General features: G+C 44.1%; 1 pseudogene; it reads left to right on the top strand.

Moving 5' to 3' along the window:
- The first annotated feature begins 2,959 nt into the window (after nucleotides 1-2,959).
- LOC102492299 (protein WWC2 pseudogene) lies at nucleotides 2,960-6,389 on the top strand (annotated as a pseudogene).
- Nucleotides 6,390-7,274: the final 885 nt, after the last annotated feature.

Here is a 7,274-nt window from a genome sequence, read left to right as displayed (position 1 = left end):
GAAAAAATAACCAAAAAAATAAGGATAGCATATGGGAAATTCTAGACACCATTCAATCCCCAAACATGCATATAATGAGCATTTCAGAAAGTAAAGAAGCTGATAAAAACAAAGAAAGGACCTTCCATGAAATACTATCTGAAAACATTCCAAATAAAGAGAAGCAAGGAGAAATGCAGACCCAGGAAATAAAAATAATTCCAAATAGAATCAACATAAGAAGATCCTCTCCACAGCACATCATAGACAGATTGGTAAAAATCAAAGACAAAAACAATATTCTACAAAAGTTAGTAATATTCTACAAAAGTAAGTTACATACAAAAGTTCTCCTATTAGGCTGTCAGACCTAGCAACTGAAACAATGTAAGCAAAGAAGGAATTGGCAGACATATACAAAACCATAAAAAAAAGACTATTTAAACCTAGAATATTATACCCAGCAAGGTTATCCTTCAAATGGGAAGAATAAAATCATTTCTAGACAAATAAAAACTGAAAGAATTTACCAACATGAGACCAGCTCTTCAAGAAGTACTGAAGGAAATACTATATAAGGAAAACTAAAGAAATACAAGCAGAAATAAGAGAACACAAAATAACCAAGAAAATATCCAACAAGATGGAAGGAATAAGTCCACAAATATAAATGATAATGTTTAATGTTAATGGACTAAATTCTCCAATTAAAAGACACAGGCTGGCTGAAAAGATTTTAAATCCTAAAATAAATAAAAAAACTGAAAGCCCTCTATATGCTGCTAGCAAGAACTGCATTTCACTGATAAAGACATATATAGACTGAAAATGAAGGACTGGAAAATGATATTCAATGAAAACAAAAATCAGAATAAAAGGCTGAAGTCATGATACTGATTATCAGGCAAAATTGACTTTAAGACAAAACTGTAGGAAGAGCTAAATAAGGACACTACATAGTACTAAAAGGGCTAATCCATCGATAAGATATAACACTTATATGTGTCTGTGCACTAACTCTGGAGCACCCAAATATTTGAAAGAAAGACTGCTAAATCAAAAGAGAAAGATAGACTGCAACAATTAATCACTGGAGAGTTCAATACTTCATTGTCTCCTCTGGACAGATCATTTAGACAAAAAATATGCAAATAGGTACAGGATCTAAAAAATACCACAAATCAAATGAATTTGACAAATATCTATAGAACTTTACACCCAAAAGCCACAAAATACACATTCTTCTCACCACCACATGGAACATTTTCAAAGATCAACCACATGATAGTGCACAAAACAAACCTTTATAAATTCAAAAGTATAAAAATTGTATCCAGCATCTTCTCTAACATGGAATCAACCCAAATATCCAAAATAGAAAAATGAAAAAAATGTAGCACATATACACTATAGAATACTACTCAGTCATTAAAAACACTGAGGCCCAGACAAGCCTGACAGGCTGTAGGCAGCTCAATGCCATGGGGGTTGTTGGCAGGAGTTTACTGGGAGATGGGGGTGGAGTGGGGGGATGAGGAGATCCTAGTGCACTGACAGCTTTGCATGGGACCGTGTTCCAGGTTGATGAGCATTGTGCTTACTGGTTCTATTTGCACCGGAGCCTGGGCTGTGAAGGCAGCAGATGCCAGACCAGAGCCCAAGGACAACGTAGGCCATCTCCATACCAAAATGCTACAGAGAAGCAGTTCCAGCCACAGTGCTCCTCTGGGGCTCCTGAGTGAGGGCCCTAACCAGCAGAGAGGAGGGGCGGGGGCGCTGTGAAGACAGGCAGGAGCCCCAGATCCAAAGGAAGACGAGCAGCAGGAAAAAGGAGTTGGTCCCCGGCCAGTTGCCAATGCCAACTTGCCCACTGCCACTCTCAACTTGTTCCAGCACCCCTGCCATGACCGAGGAGCTCTCCGTGGCCATGTCATACACTGAAGATGATTTCTATTGCCTCGTCTGTCGAGACACCAGTGTAGACTGGGGCTTGTCAGTATGTTTTCTGTAGAAAATGTTTCCAGACTGCAATGAAAGGAAGCAGGGGATAAGCAGTTAGTGTAATGGCTTTGTCGCTGGACTCCCATGTAGTCAACCGTGGTTCTCGTCCCGGACCCGGGGGGCTTAAAACTCATGCGGTGTGCGTGTGCATGCGTGCCCAAGATCCCGAGAGGAGAATGGAGAAGGGAATGCGGCGTGGCCATCACTCCTGTGGGGGGTGATTTCTCGCTTTCTGTCTCTCTGTCTGTCTGTCTGGCGAGCGCACAGGCCCTATAGCAAAAACCTCTTCAAAAAGAAAATGAAAGAAAGCAGAATGTATTGTCCCCTGTGTTGTGGAAATGTGACTAGAAGAAAGAGAGTGTGTCCTGAATGGGCCTTAGATCTTGAAAATAGTCATGAGGAAGTTTTCTGGTGGCTGCAGATGCTGTGGAAAACAGATTAAATTCTATCGCATGAGACAGCATTACAAATCTTGTAAGAAGTATCAGGATGAATATGGCGTTTCTTTTATCATTCCAAACTTCCAGATTTCTCAAGTTTCAGCAGGGAACAGTAATAGGAATGAAACATCCACAGCTGATAACACCGAAACTTACCTGGACAATACAAGTCTTTCTAGGCATTCCAACTTTAAGCGTCCTTCATGTCAAAAATCTAATTTGCTCAGATGGCGGCAGCTCAGGAAGCTTGGGCGCCCTGACCCTCCGTGGCCAGAGGGGGACTGGGAGGAGGAGAAGAAAGAGGCAGAGGCAGCGGTGACGGCAAGGAGGAGGAGAAGGAGGAGCCTACGAAGACAGGGTGGACTAATTCCCTGCGGGGCGGAGAGCTGGGTTCCCTGAGGCGACCCCTGCGCGTGGCTCCGCCGCCCCGCCCAGCCACTAGCTGGCGCTTGCATCTGGGGCGGTGGCCGGGCGGGGCAGTCGCGTTCCCGCTGAGTCCCGCGCCTGGTCCCCTATAGAGGCGCCACTTGGCGGCCTCCATGCCTAGGATGGCCAGGAGCAGGCAGTTGCCTCTACACTGGGGCTGGGAGGAGGCCAGGGACTACGACAGCAAGGTCTTCTACATCGACCACAAAGCCAGGAGAACCAGCTGGATTGACTCCCCCAGACAGTTACTGAAGCCTTTGTCGTTCGCCGACTGTGTTGGTGATGAGCTGCTGTGGGGATGGGTAGCAGGGTTTGACGCTCAGATTGGTGTCTACTACATCAATCACATCAACAAAACCACACAGATAGAAGATCCAAAAAAACAGTGGAGGGGGAAACAGGAGAAGTTGCTCAAAGACTATCTCTTGGTGGCCCAGGATGCCCTCAGGACACAGAAGGAGTTGTACCACGTGAAGCAGCAGAGACTGGCCTTGGCTGTGGATGACTAGGTACAATTAAATGATGCCTACAAGGAAGAGTCGAGTTATCACACCAGCTTATTTTCAGGATCTTCATCCAGTACTAAATATGAGCCTTAAAAGCTGAGATCTCCACTACACTATTAAGGGTTAAAAAGCTGAAGAGAGAACTCTCACAAATGAAACAAGAACTGCTCTATAAAGAACAAGACTTTGAAACATTGCAACACATTGATAGGGAAATGTCTGGAGGCCAGAGTGAGTATGAATTTAGTGAAGCCAAAGCCATTCTAACTGAACTGAAATCTGTCAGAAAGGCTACTAGCTCATGAGAAAAAGAAAAACAAGACCTAATGCCGAGTCTTGCTAAGCTGCTGGAGAGGTTTCATTTGAATCATAGCATTGGCAAATCTGAGCCAGACTTGATATCCAGTCCTGTGAACTCTCACTTATCGCTGTCCAGAAAAACCCTTGATGACAAGTCACAGACAAGCATTTCTGGAGATATCGGAGTGAGAAGTAGATCAAACTTAGCTGAAAAGGTCAGGCTCAGCCTATAGTATGAAGAAGCTAAAATAAGTATGGCCAACATAAAAATTAAAGTGTCAGAATTGGACAGTGAAGACTGTCCTGGGGCCCTGGACATTGAGAAGGAGAAGCTGATTCTGATTGATGAGAAAAAAGAACTTCTGAAAGAGCTTCAGTTCATCACTCCACAGAAGCACTCTCAAGAAGATCTGGAATTCCTGGAAGCCAAGAAGTGCTGCTGTCAGTGAGGGGCATGCCCAGCCGAACTCTGGCAGAGAGATTGAAATTGGAAGAGTGAAGAAAAGAGCTGCTGCAGAAACTTGAAGAAACTACTAAACTACTTACTTGCATTCACAACTTAAAATCCTCTCCCCTATCACCCTGTCCATGTCATCTGGGAGCAGCCTGGGGTCCCTGGCATCCAGTCAGGGCTCTCTGTACACCTCCAGCAGAGGGTCACTCAACTCACTCAGTTCCAGTAAACTTTATTACAACAGTCAGAGTGACCAGATGGATGTGGACTACCAGTATAAACTGGAATTCCTTCTGTAAGAGAAGGGTGGTTACATTCTTTCTGGACCCATCACCACCATCCATGAAAATGAGGTGGTCAAGTCCTCCAGCCAACCTGGCCAGAGTAGACTGTGTGAGGTGGCAGCCACAGCAGCAGGCAACACTCCTTCACTGACTGAGGACCCCAAGTCTGTGACATCCCTGTCCTTGAGGTCCTCCCCTTCGTTCTTGTTCCCTTCTGGTTCCCCCTTGGGTTTGGAAGGGACTTTCCCCATGTTTCATGACTCCTCCCTCCATCAGTTCACTACTGACTTTGAGGACTGTGAGTTGAGTAGCCACTTTGCAGACATCAGCTTTGGTGAAAATCAGATATTGCTGGATTCTGATTCAGGAGGAGCATCTCAGTCTCTCTTGGAGGATAAAGACCCTTAATAAGTGTGCTAGGAAGCCATTCTATGAAGGCGTCACAGATGTGGAATAATCATAACCAAAAAGAAGAGTCATTCACCTGTGTGGAGAGAAAACCGCTTGTGTGTTGGCTGCTGTATCTGATGAGTCTGTGGCTGGCGACAATAGGGTCTTTGAAGCTTTCGTGAAACAGCCAAGTAAAATTAAAAATCTTCCATTCAGGGAAGAGGAGATTGCCATTGTGGAGACTGCCCAGGTGCAGATAGGACTCAGATCCGATGCAAAAAGTTCAAGTTTCATGGTGATAATAGCACAGCTCCGAAATCTTCATGCTTTCTTGACACCTCATACATCAAAAGTATATTTCAGGGTTGTTGTACTTCCCTCCTCAACTGATGTCAGCTGCTTATTTTGAACAAAAGTCCATCTGTCCACAGAATCCCTTTTGTTCAATGATGTGTTCAGAGTGGCCATTTCCCAAACAGCCTTACAGCAGAAGACCCTAAGAGTGGATCTTTACTCTGTCAGTAAACACCAATGGGAAGAATGCCTGGCTGGAACTCAGATCAGCCTGGCAGATTTGCCATTTTCCAGTGAGATTTTCATTCTGTGGTAAAACCTGCTTCCCTCCAAGCAAATGACTTGTAAAAAGAATGAGGAAGAAAGTGAAGATTCTATCTTTCAACCAAACCAACTATCAGTAGATTATAGACTTGGATGCAGTGTCAGCCTTACTTGCAAGAACATCTGCTAAGCTATTGGCTGTGGAAAAAGAACTAGCACAAGAAGAGAAGGAACCAGGATGAGAGAAAGAGCAAAGGGGTCCAGATGGAGATTGGTTAACAATGCTGAGAGAGGCCTCAGACAAAATTGTGGCTGAAAAAGATGCTGAAGTTAAATTGCCAGAGGACATTAGCTGCACAGCAGACTTGAGTTCATGCTCTAGGATGTCTGAGAAGTGAAGACAGGAGCAGGAAAGAAAACAATTGTGCCAAAGATCTTAGGAGCCAGCCACCTACTGGAGCACACACCCTGGTTGATAAAGAGACAAATACTGATGAGGAAGTGAGTGACAACGTGGCAGTTTGCCCCAAAGAGCACAGTGGCCTGAACTCGCGGCAGCACCCCTTCATGAGGAGCAGTATGATAGTGTGCTCACAGATCTCTCCTGGACAGTGGAGCCAGTATATCTGTACATTGAATCGGAGTGACAGTGACAGTTCAACACTGGCTTAAAAGTCATTGGTTGTGAGAAAATCCACTGAATGGCCCATTTTGTAGGTCAAAAGGACAATTTACCAACCAGTCCTTAGAAGAACAGCACAGGAACATCCCGAGCATACGTCTCTCTACCTAGAACTGGATCTGCAGGCATCTCTCACCTGTCAGAGCTACCTCAGTGACAAACTGCAGGCCTTGAGGGGCTTATGGCAAAAGTTGGAGGAACTGAAAGCTCAGGGAGAGACTTATCTTCCCCCTGGAGTGCTGGAGGATGAGTGGTTCCTGAAGATCCTTGAAACAAGCTGAGAAGCAGGCTGAACAGTCCAAAGAGGAGCAGAAGCAAGGTTTGAGTGCAGAGAAGCTGATGCAGCAAGTCTCCAAGGACGTATGTTAGTAGAATGAATAAGGTAAGCATCCCATCCCTGCCGGTGGATGATGTATGATTCCATCCCTTGAGAAATTATTTTTACATCCAGTCACTCATTTAGAGGGTAAAAGACTGAACATTTGTTTGGGTCTTTGCATTTTTTTCTATCAACTCTTGAAGAACATTCACATCAGATTTTCAACATGTTAATTTGTAAAATACCTTGAATGTAATTCTTATGTGTTTGATAAAGAGAAACAAATCAGGTGTCAAAAATGGGGTAATGTGGTACACAGATGCTGTACAGTATGTGTGCATGGCTTCATTTTAGAAAAGCAGAGTAGAGGCAGCACCCCGTGTGTGTTCTACCGAGCTGACCATTGAGAACGACTGGATTTTTTTTTATTATTTTTATTTTTTTGGATTTAGCAGTGTGTATTCCCGTGCATAGCCCCTGAAGATGGCAGCAGTGCTGTGTGATGTCTTGGGGACAGAGAGCAGCTCTCCCCACATGAAGCTAACTCAGGTGCAAGCTCGAATGCAGAGTTCCCAGTCCACCTGAAACAGGTGCTACATTCCTTCTATCACCTGTGTTGAAACATTTTGTTTCCTTAAAAACAGTTTCCTTTTTGTCCTTTTATATTTGTCTAAAAAAGCCAGAATATATCAATGGAGTACTGGCTGCAAGAATATAAGACTACAGAAAAACAACACTTCTGGCTACAGTAAAGATCTTGTGTTTCATGATACTGAGGGGAAGGGAGAAAAAGAATCCCACCAGCTTAAAGGACACTAAAACTCCTCAAACTGCTGCTTCTAACACAGCCTTAATTTACATAAGTATGCAAAATGTGAGCCTCTGGCTTGCACCAATGTTTTGTCCTTGGTATGAGACCTGTGCCCAATAGAAAA

The sequence above is a fragment of the Tupaia chinensis genome, unplaced genomic scaffold (genome assembly GCF_000334495.1).
Source record: "Tupaia chinensis unplaced genomic scaffold, TupChi_1.0 Scaffold146525_1, whole genome shotgun sequence".
NCBI classification, from domain to species: domain Eukaryota; kingdom Metazoa; phylum Chordata; class Mammalia; order Scandentia; family Tupaiidae; genus Tupaia; species Tupaia belangeri.
Note: the sequence above shows the minus strand (reverse complement) of the source record. Positions and strands in the feature narration are given on the sequence as shown.